The sequence below is a fragment of the Scyliorhinus torazame genome, chromosome 15 (genome assembly GCF_047496885.1).
Source record: "Scyliorhinus torazame isolate Kashiwa2021f chromosome 15, sScyTor2.1, whole genome shotgun sequence".
Taxonomy (NCBI): Eukaryota; Metazoa; Chordata; class Chondrichthyes; order Carcharhiniformes; family Scyliorhinidae; genus Scyliorhinus; species Scyliorhinus torazame.
In genome coordinates, this window is record NC_092721.1 from 187,520,557 (window position 1) to 187,538,663 (window position 18,107).

Here is an 18,107-nt window from a genome sequence, read left to right on the forward strand (position 1 = left end):
GTACCTACACCTCAGGGTCTGCAGCGGTTCAAGAAGGCAACTCACCACCTTCTCAAGGGCAATTAGAGATGGACAATGGAAATTCTGATCTAGCTGTCACCTATGTTCCATGAAAGGATAATAAAACATTTATAAAATGTGTATTATCTGAAAGACTGTGAGCAATATCAGAGTAGGACTTCTTGTATCAAATACAGTTATTAAAACCACTGGTTTTATAGAGTGCAATAAATTCGGAATTATGTTCGATATATAGATTTGTTTAAATTGTCTGGTTTTAAAAAAATCTCTAACAGTTCTCTTTATATCTGCAGTTTCAATTCACATCATGTTAAAAATTAAACAATATAATCAATCCAATTCAAAGCACGCTTTGGGTAAAAGCTAAATAGCCTCTCGTATTTTGGCACTGCAGAAGTCAATAAATGAAATTGAATTCTGCAATAGTGTTAAACAGTAAGTAACTTATTTGGAAAAACAATTGCTTAGCTTTAGAATGACTTGCTTATTAAAGAATACTCCACAGGGTGCTGCAGTGATTGGTGTGATTGAGTTACCTGAGTCACAGGTGAGGAGGAACATTTCTGCCTTGCCTCTATACTCCAGCAGGCCATCCTGAGAATATAGGCCCGGGTTTTCATGGAGTCCGACTGATTCTGGAAGCCGAATAAAATGACGGCTGGTCCCCGATTCTCAGATTCCCATTCCTGGTGCCAGCAATTTTTACTGGTGCAGAATATGAGGGTGGGTAGCAAGTCCACATCCCACACTCCTGAGCTAGCTGTTTCCATTGTTGGTTCAGCCATCTCATAACCCCCTGCAATTTTTGCAGAGGCTGGCTAGCTTCTCAAGGACTCGTGGTTCATGCTTCCTGAAAAGAGTCATGCGCCATGGTCTGGATTTGCGAACCCTTTGACAGGTGAGTTTAAAAGCTCTTATCCTTGCCCGCTCCATGCCCCCATGGCATCTCCATTCCACCTCCAAACTCCCCAGTCCCGCTTACATCTCCAATGTCCCCATCCCTCTGCATACCCGCCGAAACCTCCAAGCCCACTCACCCAGAATGAATTTGGTACAGAACTTAAGTGGCACGACAAGTTTTCAAGTGGTCATGGAAAGAAAACACCCATTCAGAAACCTGCTTTGAAATAAATGCTCCTTTTAAAACTTTGTAAACATGTTCAAATAAGTATACAGATATTGAAAGAACAGATCAAAGAAGGAATAGCTTGTTTTAACCTCATAAAGATATCAATCAATCAAAGTTAAAACTCTACTTCAGCCTGTGTAAACGGAGCCCCGCTAAACTGATTCCATTATTTAGCATTGGAGCTCAGCCAAGCATTAACAATGAGACCATCTCGCAACTATGCCAATAGAAACTGAGACCAGACATCTGTTTCTACCTTTGATTTATTGATATCTTTATAAAGTTTGAATAAGTTATTCTTTATTTGATCTGTTTTGTTAATGTCTGTATGTTTATTTGGACAAGATTAAGAGGTGTGGCACGAGGTAAACCTTGACTGGCAGTTTCTGACTGACACTTTTAAAATGTTGAAAGGGTAGCTTTTTTTTTCAAAGCTGATTTCTGAATGGGTGTTTTTTCAGAAGCATTTGAAGACTTGCTATTTCCATTGTCTGGCTCAATTGTTCCATGCATAGTGCATACTGGGTAAATGGGCATGGTAGATTCCCATATGAGGGAGCATGGGAAGCAGATGGGAGCATGAGGGGGTATGCGAGTTTGAGGGGTGGAGGGCCTAACATCCTTTAATACAACCGGACTGATGTCCCAAGAAGTGAGAAGCCTCCTGACCAGCTGTGTCAGTACTCACACATCTTCAAACTGCCTCCAGGGTCAGGGGACCCGACTCTATCCTGCCCTTGCCCCCCTGGAGTGAAAGGATGGCCCGCGGGGCTATTTGTATAGAAACCAATCTGCTGACTCAGGAAATTTTCTCCCTTGACTTCCCACCTCATTAACAAACATTCGGCCCCTAGTGCCCCACTCAGACGTAGCTATGGAAATAGTGTTATGAATCGATGCTGTGCGCCCTGACCCAAGTGGATTTTTGGATGGATCAGGCAGTGAGTGTCCATGAGTGTTTGAATGCAGGGCCATTAGAACTGACCCTGACACTAAAGTTGCAACAAACCTGCACAGATAGTCCTGCTTCTGAGATCAGCGACTGGCAATTAGCGAGTTGCCTCAGGACCATCGTTGAATCTGCCCCCTCTCACTGGCCTGGGAAATGCAGCTGTATTCAACCCAATCAGCAGGGAGGGCAGGGCTGGAATCAGCAGCTCTTTTTGCTTTCTCTTGCAATGCACCTTACCAACCAACTTGCTATTAGTAGCTGGGAGCAGAAGTGTCAAAACCTGGCAAAATGGGAAGTCAAGTGATTCAAATCTGGGTCCTCAGCGGGTCAAGACTTTTCCTTTTTGCAAGTCTGACTGCAAAGGCGAAGTTATCGGGGCCAATTTCGCCCCTCAAACTGATTATCTGCTCATTGTCACACTCCCATCTGTGGAAGCTTGCTGTGTGTAAATTGGTCACTGCATTTCCTACATTACAACAGTAACTGCACTTCAAAAAGTATGTGATTGGCTGCAGAGGTCAAGAAAGGTTTTACGTATTGATGCAAGCCCTTTCTCGACCTGGTTAAATAATATCCTGATTATTACTTCATTACTCACTTAAACTATTTCTTTTTGTTGCAATACGTACTTCAATCAACAGATATCCAGTCTGAATGAATAACTATCACACCACACGGTGCAGATTTGAGTTTGATGGACACTTCAGTTGGACATTGAGTGGCAGCAGCCTTTTACACAGGTTAATATCACTTACCATCGCCCAGCAACAGCATCTGCCATCTAATCGCACACAATTATCAGTCAGTTGCTGTAGGTTTGGGTATTGACAGCATGGCATCACTTGAAGGGACATCGGCCTACCATCAATAGCGTTGCATTTTGTCACGCAGGTTTGCCAGCAAAGATTTGGATTTTAATGGAATAATGCAACATCTTTCCCACAGATAGGGGGTGGGAGGGGGTCACTGGGGGTGGGGAGGAGAGTAGCTGAAATCCTCTGCAGAACTCCTGTTTTGTTTTACCCCGTTACTTGGATGTGATCGCCTGCAAACAGATAGGTGGATTGAATGAGAGAACGTTGACATGCCTATCATGGAGCCCTAATGTTAACAAACACTGGGTTGTCATGCACATCATGCCTGAGCAGGCTGAATAGAAGGTGCTATTTAAAGCTACCCCACAGTCAATTAAAATACAGTAATGATGACATCTCCAGCATACATGATGATCAAAGCAGAGATTGCCCACACAGCTTCTGACATGAAAACAGTGTGTTTGGCGGCGGACTGACACAGAGTAACAGGTCAGGTAATTATGAGAAAATCTATGATGTATCTGTTCGAATTGCTTAGCTTTTCCCATTATCAGAGCCATCAGAATGAGCAGCGCTTTTCACTGCCAGTGATAGCTCGTAAAGCTGGTGACACTGTGCTCCCCTGCTGCAGATGGCGGTTCAGGAAGGGCTGAATTAATTTGACAATAAATAGGTGACAGCAGTTTCTGGCTCTCCCAATTTTTAATTGTGCCAAGACATCTCCCCCCCCACCCCCCTTTCCCACATCTGGGATTCGCTCGGAAGCAGAGCCATGATTAGTGATTCTCCTCAGCCTTGCTGTGGTTTGATTTGCATGATAATTAGTTGACATCAACAAATTTTATTTTTTCAAACCCAATTGCATGCATTAATTATGGTGATTAAAGCATTCGGTGAACTTTGCCTTGATGTGTTTATTAAATTAATAAAGAACTTGACAGATGAGCGTGCAATACTCCTGGTGCAGCAAGCAGCCAAGGACATGAGTTTGTTTAAATGTACAGCAAATTATCTGCTTCACCAACATTGCAATGACTCCTATTGTTAGCAGCTTTCCCCACTTTTCTTCTTCAACTAACCGCTTCCATTAATTAACCCGTGGATGATCAGAATCATTTTAAAATGATGACATTTTTTCTCCTCGTGACAAGTGATTTCCTTGACTATTTTAACAGTGAGTGATATTGAGGAGAATCTTAACAGCTTTCACTTCTGGATGGTAATAAGGGTTCTTTATGGGCTCGATAAAACAATATAAGGTGCATATTATTAGGGAACAGGAGTGAGGGCAGCATTTCACACAAAAGCAGGATGGACAAAAAACAAAAGTGGAAACAGGACCAGGTCGCATTGGGACAACACAAATGTTGCTCGGGTAGGATCACTGCAGAAAGGTTGGCCAGAATTCCCCGGTCTTTGCGATTGAATTATCCCATTGATAATCGGTGGGAAGATAGAATTCCACCGCCGGTGAATGCTGCGAGGCCAAGGAACACGCGGCAGGCGGACCGGAGAATCCCGCCCACTAACTCTCTTTTTCTCTCCACAAATGCTGCCAGACCTGCGGAGTAGGAGCTGCATTTTCTGTTTTTATTTTCATGCTGACTTGGATTTTTTTTTTTTTGGCGACTCTTTATACTTGCGACAGTTTGGTGGAGGCCTTTGGTACTTCTTTGATGGGCTGTGGGCGTTGCTGGCAAATGAGATTTATCATCGAGGAAAGAAGAACACGTCAGTGTTGACATTATGCAAAATGATCCGAGGTTGCATTTTGATGGAAGTTACTTCAGGGTTTTCCATCTGTGAAAACAATCAAAGAAATACTTGTCAAACTGTTTTAATAAAGGTAACAACCGAGGCATTTTTGTTGATGTTGTCCTGGACTAACAGTTGGTCGGTGTGTTTTTAACAGCACCAGTTTGTGTCAGTTTATGAAGTGCAGATATCTGGGGCCAACAGTTGCAATGTGGCAATGTCACTGGCTTAGCAATCCACAGGGCAAGGCTGATGCTCTCGGGACATGGGTTCCCAGTCCACCACGGGGGTCTCCATGAGAGGAGGGCATCCCCAGTCTGGAAGGACCTTTCAATGGAGCTTAAAAATTGAAGCTGGGTGGGAAGAGGCACCTTAAATGGCTACATAAGGACCTTAATTGGCGCATGGGCGAGCTTCCCACCTGAGACACTGTTCACCCCATTGTAAAAACGTGTCAAATCCGGGGCAGGTGAGATTCTGGAGGGAATCCCATCCATGCTATTATACGCTCATTCCCCCATTTTGAATTCAGAGTTAGCTACATTTCCAATTTCTCCCTTCTCTCCTTCATTTGACTTAATCCTCGAAATAGATTCCACTGTGAATTTTTAAATGCCTGAGACTTTCGGCACAATTTGTTTCTTCATGTGGCATTCCGTTCGAGGGAATGTGTTGCTGGTACTCGGAGGAGATTTTATCTATGGGTAAAATCCAGGCCATTGTCTTGTCATTGTTGGTGGGAGTTTGCTTTGTGAACATTGGCTGTTCTTGCCGTGCGTTCTCTCAAACCACCAGGGAAAATTAGACTGTTTCACAATAACTAATAGTCAAGGACTTCAGGATCTTCCAAAGCATTTGATAACCAATTAGGCACTTGTGAAGTGTCTTTGTGCTAATTTAAGAAAAATCAGGTTAATATAGTAACATGTACCAAATGGGATGGGATGCTGTCCATCCCTAATTGCTCCTGATCTTAGTGTTTTGCTCAGCCATTTCAGAGGACAGCTGAGAGTATGTTGGTCTGGAGTTACATGTAGGCCAGACCAGGTAAAGTTGGCAGATTTCCCTTCGCTGAAGGGCATTAGTGAACCAGATGGGTTTTCAACAATTGATGATAGTTTCATGGTCACCAATACTGAGACTAGTATTGTACTCCAGGTTTTATTTGAAAAAGGTAAAATTCCACCAGTTGGCATTGTGAGATTTGAATTCATGTCCCCTGGGCATTATCCTGGGCCTCAAGATTATGGGCGGGACTTCCTGTCCTCCAGGCTGGCTGTTTCCTGATGGAGGGATCCTCTGCTCAATAGGAATTCCCATTGAAGCCACCCCACGCCAACGGGAAACCCACGGGCGGGGTGCGCTGCTGGCCAGACCAGCTGATCCCGCCGCCAGCGAACAGCCAGAGAATTCCGGCCTGTTTGTCCGCTAACATTACCACAAACCACCATCTCCTTCTAGCACCAGTAATACCTTCTCTAGAGTTGGAAAGGCACATGAAGAAACAAATTGTTCTGAAAGTCTCGGGTATTTAAGAATTCACACAGTGGAATCTACTGTCCATTTCTGGTAATAAGTCAAATGAAGGCGAAATGGGGGAGATTGACAATGCAGCCAACTCTGAATTCAAAGTAATTTAACTCAAGTCTTTTGATAATTCACGTACTTTGGTTGAATTATTGTTGATTTAAATGCTTCATTGGAATTGTGAGCACAAAAATTATTTGAGTAGTCCTCTTCTTTTATTTCCTCTTGTGGGAGGTCTGGGACCAGAGGGCATAATGTCATATTATGGGGCCGCCCATTTCAGACAGAGATGAGGAGGAATTTATTCTCTCAGAGGGTAGTGAATCTGTGGAATTCTTTACGCAGAGGGCAATGGAGGCTGGGTCACTAAGTATGTTTAACGCTGAGAGAGACAGATGTTTAATCAGTAAGGGAATCAAGGGTGATGGGGATAAGGCAGGAGAGTGGAGTTGAGGACTGTATCAGATCAGTCACGATCTCAATGAATGGCGGAGCAGATTCAGTGGGCTGAATGGTCTACCTCTGCTCCTACGTCTTATGGTCTTATTGTCTTATAATAATCTGTATTATGTTAAATGTTTTGCAAGATAGATTAGGATATGGTCTGTTCTTAGCTCTTCCATCACTCATTCCGCCACGCATTGCTGATGATATAACGATGAGTCAGAAAGCAATTTCGAGGAGGGTATAAAGTGTCTGCAAATGGATATAGATGGGTTAAGTGAGTGGATAAAAGATTGGCTGGTGGATTATAGTTTGGAGAAATGCCAGGTGTCTATTTTGGCGGGGAGAATAATATTTAAATGGAGAGACTGCAGAATGCCTCAGTATACAGGGATCTGCACCAATCACAAAAGGTTAGCATGCAGGTACAGCAAGTAATTTGCTTGACGAATGGAATGATTGCCTTTATTGCAAAGGGGTTTGGATAAGTCGGGATAAAAGCAAATTATTGCGGATGCTGGAGTCTGAAAAATAAACAGAAAATGCTGGACAATCTCAGCAGGTCTGACAGCGCCTGTGGAGAAAGAACGGGGCTAACATTTTGAGCCTGGATGACTCTTTGTCAATGCTGAATGACCTGCTGATAATAAATAGGGAAGCCTCGCGACACCAAAAGAGAAAATGCTGGAAAATCTCAGCAGGTCTGGCAGCATCTGCAAGGAGACAAAAGAGCTAACGTTTCAAATCCAGATGACCCTTTGTCAAAGCTTCAAAGTCTTGCTATATCTTCAGAGGGCATTGGTAAGACTGCACCTGGAGTACAGAATATAGTTGTGGCTTCCTTAAGGAGGGGTATACTTCCATTGGAAGCAGTTAAGAGAAAATCCACTTGACTGATTCCTGGATTGAAGGAGTTGTCTTATGAGGAAAGATTGAGCAGGCTAGGCTTGTGTCCATTGGAGTTTTGAAGAACGAGAGGTGATTTTTATTACAACATTTAAGATTCTGAGAGGGCTTGACAGGGTAGATGCTGAGAGGCTGTTTCCTCTCATTGGGTTTAAAAATAGGGACTTTCCGATTTAATACCGAGATACGGAAGAATTTCTTCCCTCAGAGTGTTGTCAGTTTTTGGAATTCTTTTCCACAGAGATATGGAGGCAGAGCCCATTGAATATATCAGCAGGGAAGTTCGGGATTTTTTGGAGATAGGCAAGAATAAGAATTTGGGCCAGCAATCAGATCAAACATTATCTTATTGAATGGTCGGGCAGGGTTGATGGGTCGAGTGATCTACTGCTTTTAATATAAAGGGTGAAAGTTAAATATGTAAATTGACAATCTACATTATCAGTGATGTAAGATCACATGCCAACAGAGTATGCTGAGAGATAGTTCTATGTGAAGCCTCATGCTGAGCTTCGTTCTGTCCATGGTTAGTAGAATGTTCAAGAAAAGGTAAAGTTTACCAACAGACGTGCCTCCAGTAGCCTTTATCGATCCAGACCAAGCACAATCTCAACTAAGATCCACGGCAATGATAATAGATGGTGGCAGCAGAAAAGACCTTGGAAAAAACACCAAGGGCGTGATTCTCCGGTTTTCCAGCCCCGTGTTTCTCGGCGGCGCAGCATTCGCTGGCGGCGGAATTCTATCTTCCCGCCGATTGTCAATGGGATTTCTCATTGAAGCCGCCCCACGCTGTTGGGAAATGCGCGAGCGGGTGTGCGCTGCTGATGCAATTTAGCGTGCCCAATCCACCTACCCTGCACATCTTTTGTGTTGTGGGGGTGAGACCCACGCAGACACGGGGAGAGTGTGCAAAATTCACATGGACAGTGACCCGGGGCCGGGATCGAACCCGGGTCCTCGGCGCTGTCAGGCAGCAGTGCTGACCACTGCTCCAGCGTGCCGTCCTCAGGTGAGTTTCTATGACATTTGATGATAGTTTGCATGGTCACCATTGCTGAAAATAGCTTTGCATTCCAGATTTACTAATTGAATTTACATTCCACCTACCAGAGACATTACCCACCGTCTTGTAGAATATGTAAATGCTAACTGGGGCGAGATTCTCTGACCAAGGGCTGGGTACGATTCACGTGACACCACCCTGATGCCTGTACGCCGATTCTCCGCTGACGGGCGAATCGGCGCGATTGGAGCCGACGCGGTTGGCACGGCGCCGGTCGGGTGCTGCTCTATGCACCCCCCCCCCCGGCGATTCACCACGCGGGATGGGCCGAGCGGCTGTCGAGATAGGCCGAGTCCCACCGGCGGGCGTTCACATGTGGTCCTACTCGGCGGGGCCTCAGCGTACATCCAGCGGGGGGCAGCCTGGTGGGGGGGGGAGAAGGTGTCCGACCCTGGGGGGGGGACCTCCACCGTAGCCTGGCCCCCGATCAGGGCCTACCAATCGGCGGGCCGGTTTCTGCTGGCGGGGCCTCTTTTACTCCGCACAGGGCCCCTGTAGCTCTACGCCATGTTGTGTCGGGGCCGGCGCAGAGAAGGAAGCTAGCGCGCATGCGCGAGTTCGCGGCAGTCGCAGCGCGCATGCGCACACCCGTGGTGCCCGTTTGACGCCAGTATCGGCAGCTGCATGAGTTCCTCCAATGCCATGCTAGCCCCCTGTAGGGCTCAGGATCACTGCTCCTGGGGGCGTGTTGACGCCGTCGGAAAGCTTAGCCTCAGGATCAGAGAATCCCGCCCCTGGTCTCTGGGATGTAAAACTGCTGCACCACTGCTACAGCAGTGTGAACATTTCCTCCCAAAAGTACACACCTCAGGTTAGAACAGTAACAGTCCACTTGTACTGAATAATTTTCAAGTCCAGTAAGAATGGCAGTATTGGGGAGATGGTGGTGTAGTGGCTATATCGCTGGACTAGTAATCCAGAGGCCCAGGCTAATGCTCTGGGGACATGGGTTCAAATCCCGTCACGTAAAGCTGGTGGAATTCAATTGCAAAAGATTATAATGGAGACCATGACAACTATGTCATAAAATCCCATCTGGTTCACTCATGTCCTTTAGGGAAGGAATTCTGCCACCCTTTCCTGGTCTGGCCTACATGTGATACCCGACCCACTGCAACGTGGTTGACTCTTAACTGCCCTCTGAACTGGTTCAAGAGCAATTTGGGATGCGCAACGAATCCTGGCCTTGCCGGCAAAAGCAACATCATGGCATGAAAGAATTAAGCAGCCGTATGCTGTACAGAGTAAGGGGCGGGATTCTCCGACCCCCCGCCGGGTCGGAGAATCGCCGGGGGCTGGCGTGAATCCCGCCCACGCCGGTTGCCGAATTCTCCGGCAGCGGAGATTCGGCGGGGGCAGGAATCGTGCCACGCCGGTTGGCGGTTCCCCCCCCGGCGATTCTCCGGACCGGATGGGCCGAAGTCCCGCTGCTGGAATGCCTGTCCCGCCGGCGCGGATTAACCACCTCTCTTAACGGCGGGACAAGGCGGTGTGGGCGGGCTCCGGGGTCCTGGGGGGGGCGCGGGGCGATCTGGCCCCGGGGGGTGCCCCCACGGTGGCCTGGCTCGCGATCGGGGCCCACCGATCGCGGGCGGGCCTGTGCCGTGGGGGCACTCTTTTCCTTCCGCCTTCGCCATGGTCTCCACCATGGCGGAGGCGGAAGAGACCCCCTCCACTGCGCATGCACGGGGATGCCGTGAGCGGCCGCTGACGCTCCCGCGAATGCGCCGCCTGGAAATGTCTTTTCCGTGCCAGCTGGCGGGGCACCAAAGGCCTTTCCCGCCAGCTGGCGGGGCGGAAATCAGTCCGGCGCGGGCCTAGCCCCTCAAGGCTAGGGCTCAGCCGCTCAAGATGCGGAGGATTCCACACCTTTGGGGCGGCGCGATGCCGGACTGATTTGCGCCGTTTTTGTGCCGGTCGGCGGACATCGCGCCGATTACGGAGAATTTCGCCCAAGGGCTCATACATGGCAATGAGCGAACTGTTAATTCGTCTTTGATGAACTGAGGACCGTACAATGGGCAGGAGACAAAGCAAAATAAAAAAACTTGCATTCATGTCGCACCTTTCATGACCTCGGGTCATCCCAATAAATTCCAGACAGTCAACGTAATCAGGAGAGGATTGAGAAGGGAGAATGAGAACTGAAATGGGAAAATAAGGTGAACAGAATTAAAATATTGGAATTTCCTTTGATATGTAAAACCATGCCGCAGCTGTTAATTTTTGTAATTTACCGTCACTATCATGCATCCATATCCACTGCTGACCTTTGTATCATTTCATGACTGTCACAGTTTTTGTTTAACCATTAATCTGGTTGAGTCAAAACCAGCAGACTCGTGGGCTCGGTGGTTGGATGTGGCAGCACTAAAGTAGTGAAAACTATTGTAACACGAGGCGGTAATGCACCAGGCAGTAGTAATTCCAGGTCACAGCTGCAGTTGTCCCATAACTGACCTACGCTATGGCTAAGGTCCCCAGTAACTTCACACTTATTTAAGTAACTTCTGACCCCACCCCTGCTGACTTAGAGCAGTTACCCACCCTCCTCTCCCCGTCTCCTCCCCCACCGCGATTCTTTCTGTTTTCTTACTCAAGGTAGGACCTTAAGACACCAGCTCAGAGGAGAAACCTGCTCCCTTCTGACATTCAGTTAGAGACTATTTAAGACTTTCAAGCAGAGACCAATTCCAACAGAGCAACTTGCGCCCTCCTACATCTGACCTCCTGCCCTTTACCCTCACTTTCTGATTGACGGGAAAGCAGGAGTAAAAAGGCAGCGCTGAACGAGAGTACACAATCTGTCTGGCCCTGATTTCAATTTCCAGCCGAGATATAAAGTACTGTAAACCTTTGTACTGAACGGGGCGAGGAAAGTACATTTTCCTGCAGCAGTGACGATTGCTCACTAAGTGAAATGATTGCAGGGCATTTACGTTTTCATGGTCTTTAAGGCGACCGAAGGGTATCTGCATAACGTTTGTAAATCCCTGTGAGAAGACTGCCAGGGGTTATCTGTGTGAGTATTATTCACAGGCAACCACATTGTAGCAGCTGGTGGCATAAAGGAGCTCGAGATTGTATTTGTATCCTTCCAACAGCCACGTGTGTGTCATGAACAGCACCGGGATTGAATGTAAATCATAACCATAACTTTTCGAATGTACTCACTTCATAAAGCATAGGTAAGTGGATCACATCATAGGATACGACAAATAAAATGAAATAAATTCCATAGAATCGCTGCAGTGCAGAAGGAGACCATTCAGCCCTTCGAGTCTGCACCAGCCCTCTGAAAGAGCAGCCTACACAAACCCAGCTCCCCTGCCCCATCCCAATAGCCCCACTACCTAACCTGCACATCATTGAACAATAAGGGAAAAGTTAGCATGGCCCATACACCTACCCTGCATATCTTTGGACTGTTGGAGGAAATCCACGCAGACACGGGGAGAAAGTGCAAAATCCACTCAGTCACCCAGGTCTGGAATTGAACCCGGGTCCCTGGCACTGTGAGGCAGCAGTGCTGACCACTGTACCATTGTGCATGGCTATCAGTGCAACGCAAACCTCCCAGAGGAAAATCCATTCAAAATATAGAAATATAGAGAATAGGAGCAGGCGGAGGCCATTGAAGCCTGCTCCACCATTCATTATGATCATTTATCATAGAATTTACAGTGCAGAAGGAGGCAATTCGGCCCATCGAGTCTGCACCGGCTCTTGGAAAGAGCAGCCTAACCAAGGTCAACACCTCCACCCTATCCCCATAACCCAACAACCCCACCCAACACTAAGGGCAATTTTGGACACTAAGGGCAATTTATCACGGCCAATCCACCTAACCTGCACAGCTTTGGACTGTGGGAGGAAACCGGAGCATCCGGAGGAAACCCACGCACACACGGGGAGGATGTGCAGACTCCGCACAGGCAGTGACCCAAGGCCAGAATAGAACACAGGTCCCTGGCGCTGCGAGGCAGCAGTGCTAACCACTGTGCCACCATGTTGCGTCTACCATTCATTTTCCAAGTTTTATTATTGTTTTCTTCCTCCTGGGCCGTACACTCGTGTTCTGGTGATGCCCCGCTTTAAATGTTCTCTTTGTTGCTTTTGAATTCCTTCCTGGCCTTGCCCCTCCCTGCCCGTTTGCATCATCCATCGACCCTCCGAGATATCTGTGCTTCTCCAATTCCGGCCTCTCGAGCATCCCCATGTTTAATGACTCCACCTTTAGCGAACATACTTTCATCTGCTTGGGCCTTAAACTCCACAACTCCAACTACATATCCAACTGCAAAGAGATGACCGTATGGATCTTAAGGGAGTAACACTTATCTCACTTTGAAAGACAGCCGCTGGCCTGAGTAAGGTGATTGGTGCGAAAGCGGGTCACGTGCCAGCTCTTAAAGGGGCATATCTGAATTAAAGTTACCAAAGTGCTTGTCGACAAAATTCTCCCCTGACTGGTCAGAGAGGTCCAGATGTGACTGAGAACTGCACAGTGGATAGATCTTAACATAATTAAAAAGCTGACGACAAAAGAAAAAAAGATTAAACTTTCATAGAACATACAGTGCAGAAGGAGGCCATTCGGCCCATCGAGTCTGCACCGACCCACTTAAGCCCTCACTTCCACCCTATCCCAGTAACCCAATAACCCCTCCTAACCTTTTTGGTCACTATGGGCAATTTATCATAGCCAATCCACCAATTTATCATGGCACGTCTTTGGATTGTGGGAGGAAACCGGAGCACCCGGAGGAAACCCAAGCAAACACGGGCAGAACGTGCCAACTCCGCGCAGGCAGTGACCCTGCGGGGAATCGAACCTGGGACCCTGGCGCTGTGAAGCCATCGTGCTATCTACTTGTGCTACCGTGCTGCCCGAAGGTGACTTTCATGGCCCCGGGGTCACAAAGTGCTTTGGAGCCAAGCAAATACTCTCAAAGTGTTGCCGTGCAGGGAAATGCACTATCCAATCTGTGCACAGCAAACTCCCACAACAGCAATGTGATAATGACCATATATTCTGCATTTTAAAAGTCATGTCAATCAGGGGGCTGGGGTCGATTGGGGCTGGAGGAGGGTGGTTGGGATGCTGAAATATATTGGCCAAGATAAGACGGAGGACCCCCGCCCCTCCTTACTCTCCTTCAAGATAGTGCCATGGGATTTTCTCTGTCCATCTGGGGCGGCACGGTGGCACAGTTGCCCCTTAGCGTCCAAAAGATTAGGCGGGGTTACGGGGATAGGGTGAGGGTGTGGTCCTAGGTACGGTGCTCTTTCGGAGGATCGGTGCAGACTCGATGGGCCGAATGGCCTCCTTCTGCATTGCAGGGATTCTATAATTCTATGATCTGCAGACAGAGCAAACAGGGGCCTTGGTTTTAACATCCCTCTGAGAGTCCAGCACTCCCTTGATACTGCAGATACTGCGAGAACATAGAAAATAGGAGCAGGCAGAGGCCATTCAGCCCTTCGAGCCTGTTCTGCCATTCATGCTGATCATGGCAGAACATCCAACCATTAGCACCATCACCAGGAGATGGGTTTATTGCTCTGCTGTGTCACTATTCTGTGAATAAAATACCACCACTGACCCTTTGACTGGTGAACAACAAGGGAAGAGAAGGAAGACGCAGTGGTGTCCATCCACAGAGCAGGTACCGCAGATTATTCTGGAGAGTAATTACTGATCTCAGCAACAACTGACTATGTCGCACGTTCTTGAGGGGCCAAGATTCTCAAAGACGAGTGGCACAATTCTCCCAAGTGTCTTAACCCATGGGCAGCGCAGTGGGTTAGCCCTGCAGCCTCACGGCGCTGAGGTCCCAGGTTCGATCCCGGCTCTGGGTCACTGTCCGTGTGGAGTTTGCACATTCTCCCCCGTGTTTGCGTGGGTTTCACCCCCACAACCCAAAGATGTTTAAGGGGCATCTTGACAAATACATGAATCGGATGGGAATAGAGGGATATGGACCCCGGAAGTGCAGAAGATTTTAGTTTAGACGGGCAGCATGGTCGGCACGGGCTTGGAGGGCCGAAGGGCCTGTTCCTGTGCTGTACTTTTCTTTGTTCTATGTGCAGGGTAGGTGGATTGAACACGCTAAATTACCCCTTAATTACAAAAAATGAATTGGGTACTCTAAATTTTTTTTTAAAGTGTCCTAACCCATAATTATTTTTAAACCCACATGGCCGAAAGAGATTATCTGGTCATTGATCTGGTTGCTGCTTGTGGGATCTTACTGTGCGCAAATTGGCTGCTGCGTTCCCTACGTTACAGCAGATAGGTACTTCTGAGGCTGCCGTCATGGCACAACATTAAAACAAAAATGGCAGCAATATATTCACTGTGCTGGATAATTTATTGTTGTATAGAAGGTCAAAATAGCACAAGATTAACACAGTAACATCCCAAATTGGAGCAGGGAATAATGAAAACTTGCGATATGAAAGACCGTTTATTATTGAAACCATTGGTCGTGTTTGGAGACCTTTTAATGTAACGAATTGTTGGGTTCACGGTCTTTAACCGGGTCTTTTAGTCCCTTGACTCAAAAATTCATAAATGACCCTGTTTGTTTCTTTTTTCAAACCGCCCTAGTGAGGCTCTACATGCGCTTAAACCCTCCGTTGCAGGGTTCTCAATGCCACCCTTCGGAAAAAATAAAATAAATCCTGCTTCAGAAAGCAGCAACTGAAAAAAAAAAGATCATTATCATCGGAACAGGCCAAGCTTTCCATTCTGTCACACAGCCGCCTTGAAACAAAGAGAGCAAGGCGTGCTTCCCTTATAGAAACCAACAGTTGGTAAGAGACTTGAAATGAGTGCGGGGATACTGTTTGCCTAGAGTGTGCCTGAGGATCAAGGGCGTCAGACTTACCACAGAACGAGTCTGTCAGCTGGCATCTTGCGGTAATTGTTTCCCATGGCAGGGCCCGAAGAGCCAGGGAAAAGAATGCTCTCGTCAACACCAGAATCAATTTCGCAGTGACTGAATTGTAATTGTTTCATGAGGATCACCTACTTGTTGCTCGACCTGAGAACGATCCAGACCGTGATTGGCACTCATTGACCAGGGATTTACAAGGAAGGGTTTCCTTATTCATTGTTGCAAAGTAGGCTAATCCTCTACAGGGTTACAAAGCCCATCTGTTCAGACCTGGGCAGAATCATTTATATATATATATATTTAAAAACATTTCTCTTTCTCTCATTCAATTCCGTTGTAACGAGCAAAGTAGAAAGTAATGCCCAGCAAGAGACATTTTTTTTTGGACCTATTGTAACAATGGTGAAAATAATTTGAGAAATTTGGATTAATGCCCCCGCTCTGTATCTTAATTCTCTTATGCAAACTGCATTTTTTTTTTGCTGCAAGTGTATTCAATCTGCCTGCCGAATGCTCATTATCTTCAGTCCCTCTGTACACACTGGGCACAGCATAATCAAAGCCTGGGGGTATGTATTAATTATCCTTTTGAATAGCGATGAAATATTAAAAAGATCTCCTTTAGGCTCACATCATCAGCAGATGAAACAAAGCCCCTCACAGCTTGTGAGGAGCAGCACACATGTGCTTTTACATCTGTTCAGGATATTTCAGTTTGATGCTCAACAAGGCATGTCCATGCTTTAAATGTCAATATTCAGTATAACCAGGTACAAGTGTTTCTGTAAAAGCCTCTTTAACCCGTGCTCTGCGGCCAGTTTGAAATGTGGAACTCTGCTTAATGGGTTCCGGTGTTTCTATACTTCTTAGACACGGAGACCAAAGGTCTCATCGTGACTTTTTTTGGGGAGGCATGATGCAAAACGGGCGACAGCAACGCCCCGGCTGCCTGCACTGCTCCTCCGCTAGGTTTTTAATATCCATTGTGAGGATATCAATCAGGCCGCCGACTGACTCGCGTCCTGTTCTGCACCGTCACACAATTATTTCCCTCCCTAGAGCGTCGCAGGAACCTTCCTCAGCCTCTGCTGGTCTGAGCCAGTCTGGGCACTTGAGCATCACAAATCACCTCCTGGTCGAGTGAGAGAAGAAGGGGAGGGGGATCAATCAGGGTTCCCTCCATTTATTGCTGTCCAGTGATACACGCTGGTGTCAAGCACCTTAATGGAAACATAGATAGAAAATAGAAGCAGGAGGAGGCCATTCGGCCCTTTGAGCCTTGATCGCCTTCACCCCCATATCCCTTGATCCCTATAGAAATATACAAAGAATATAATTGAATAAAGAATATCATACTAGGCATGGCAGCACAATACCAGGCACGGTAGCACAGTGGTTAGCACTGTTGCTTCACAGCGCCAGGCTCCCGCGTTTGATTCCCGGCTTTGGTCACTGTCTGTGCGGAGTTTGCATGTTCTCCCTGTGTCTGTGGGGGTTTCGTCCGGGTGCTCCGGTTTCCTCCTACAAGTCCCGAAACCTGTGCTTGTTAGGTGAATTGGACATTCGGAATTCTCCCTCAGTGTACCCGAACAGGCGCCGGAGTGTGGCGACGCAGGGGGATTTTAATAACAATAATAATCTTTATTGTCACAAGTAGGCTTACATTAACACTGCAATGAAGTTACTGTGAAAAGCCCCTCGTCGCCACATTCCGGCGCCTGTTCGGATACACAGAGGGAGAATGCAGAATGTCCAATTCACCTAACAAGCACGTCTTTCGAGACACGTGGGAGGAAACAGGAGCACCCGGAGGAAATCCACGCAGACACAGGGAGAACATTTGGATACAGCACCTTTTAATGCAGTCAGATGTCACAAGGTACTTCACAACAGTGCAGTCAGATAAATTTGATACCTTGCCACCTGATAGTCTGAAAGTTAAATCTAAACCGTTCAGGAGAGGTATTAGAAAGAACACCTTCACTCAAAGGATGGTAGAAGAATGGAACTCTCCCCCACAAACAGCAGCTGAAGTGAAAACAGTTGTTAATTTTAAATCTGAGAGAGATTGTTTTTTGTGAAGCAACGATATTAAGAGATATGGGCCTTAGGCCACACATCAGCCCTGATGTCATTGAATGGTGGGACAGCCTTGAGGGGCTGAATGGCCTACCCCTGTTCCTATGGAAGGAGATATTAGGACAGGTTGGTCCTGGAGGTGGCTTTTAAGGAGTGTCTTAGAACAAAGAACAGTACAGCCTTTCGGCCCACCAAGCCTGCACTGATCATGATGCCTTCAGAGAGTAGGGAGAGGCTGAGGTGTTTAACAAGGGAATTGCCGAGCTTCGGGCACAAGCAGCTGAACTGAGGGCCGGCACTGGTGGAGCGATGGAAATCGGGAGTGTGCAAGAATCCACAGCACAGAGATTTCAGAGGGTTGGCTGGTTTAGACAGGTTGCAGAGAGAGGGAGCTGAGGCAGGGGAGGGTGGTGAGGTCAGGGATATGAGGTCATGGAGAGGTTTGAACACAAGAGTGAGAATTTTAAAATCTAAGCATTGTTGCACGGAGAGCCAATGAGGTTACCGAGCA

At 47.1% G+C, this 18,107-nt stretch overlaps 1 long non-coding RNA gene across 1 annotated transcript; it reads right to left on the bottom strand.

Moving 5' to 3' along the window:
• Nucleotides 1-3,848: 3,848 nt before the first annotated feature.
• LOC140391465 (uncharacterized) lies at nt 3,849-15,604 on the bottom strand. The gene is made up of 3 exons (XR_011935085.1): nt 15,509-15,604; nt 10,681-10,759; nt 3,849-4,717 (listed from the first exon to the last, which is right to left on the bottom strand). It is a non-coding gene; the product is annotated as an uncharacterized lncRNA (long non-coding RNA).
• Nucleotides 15,605-18,107: the final 2,503 nt, after the last annotated feature.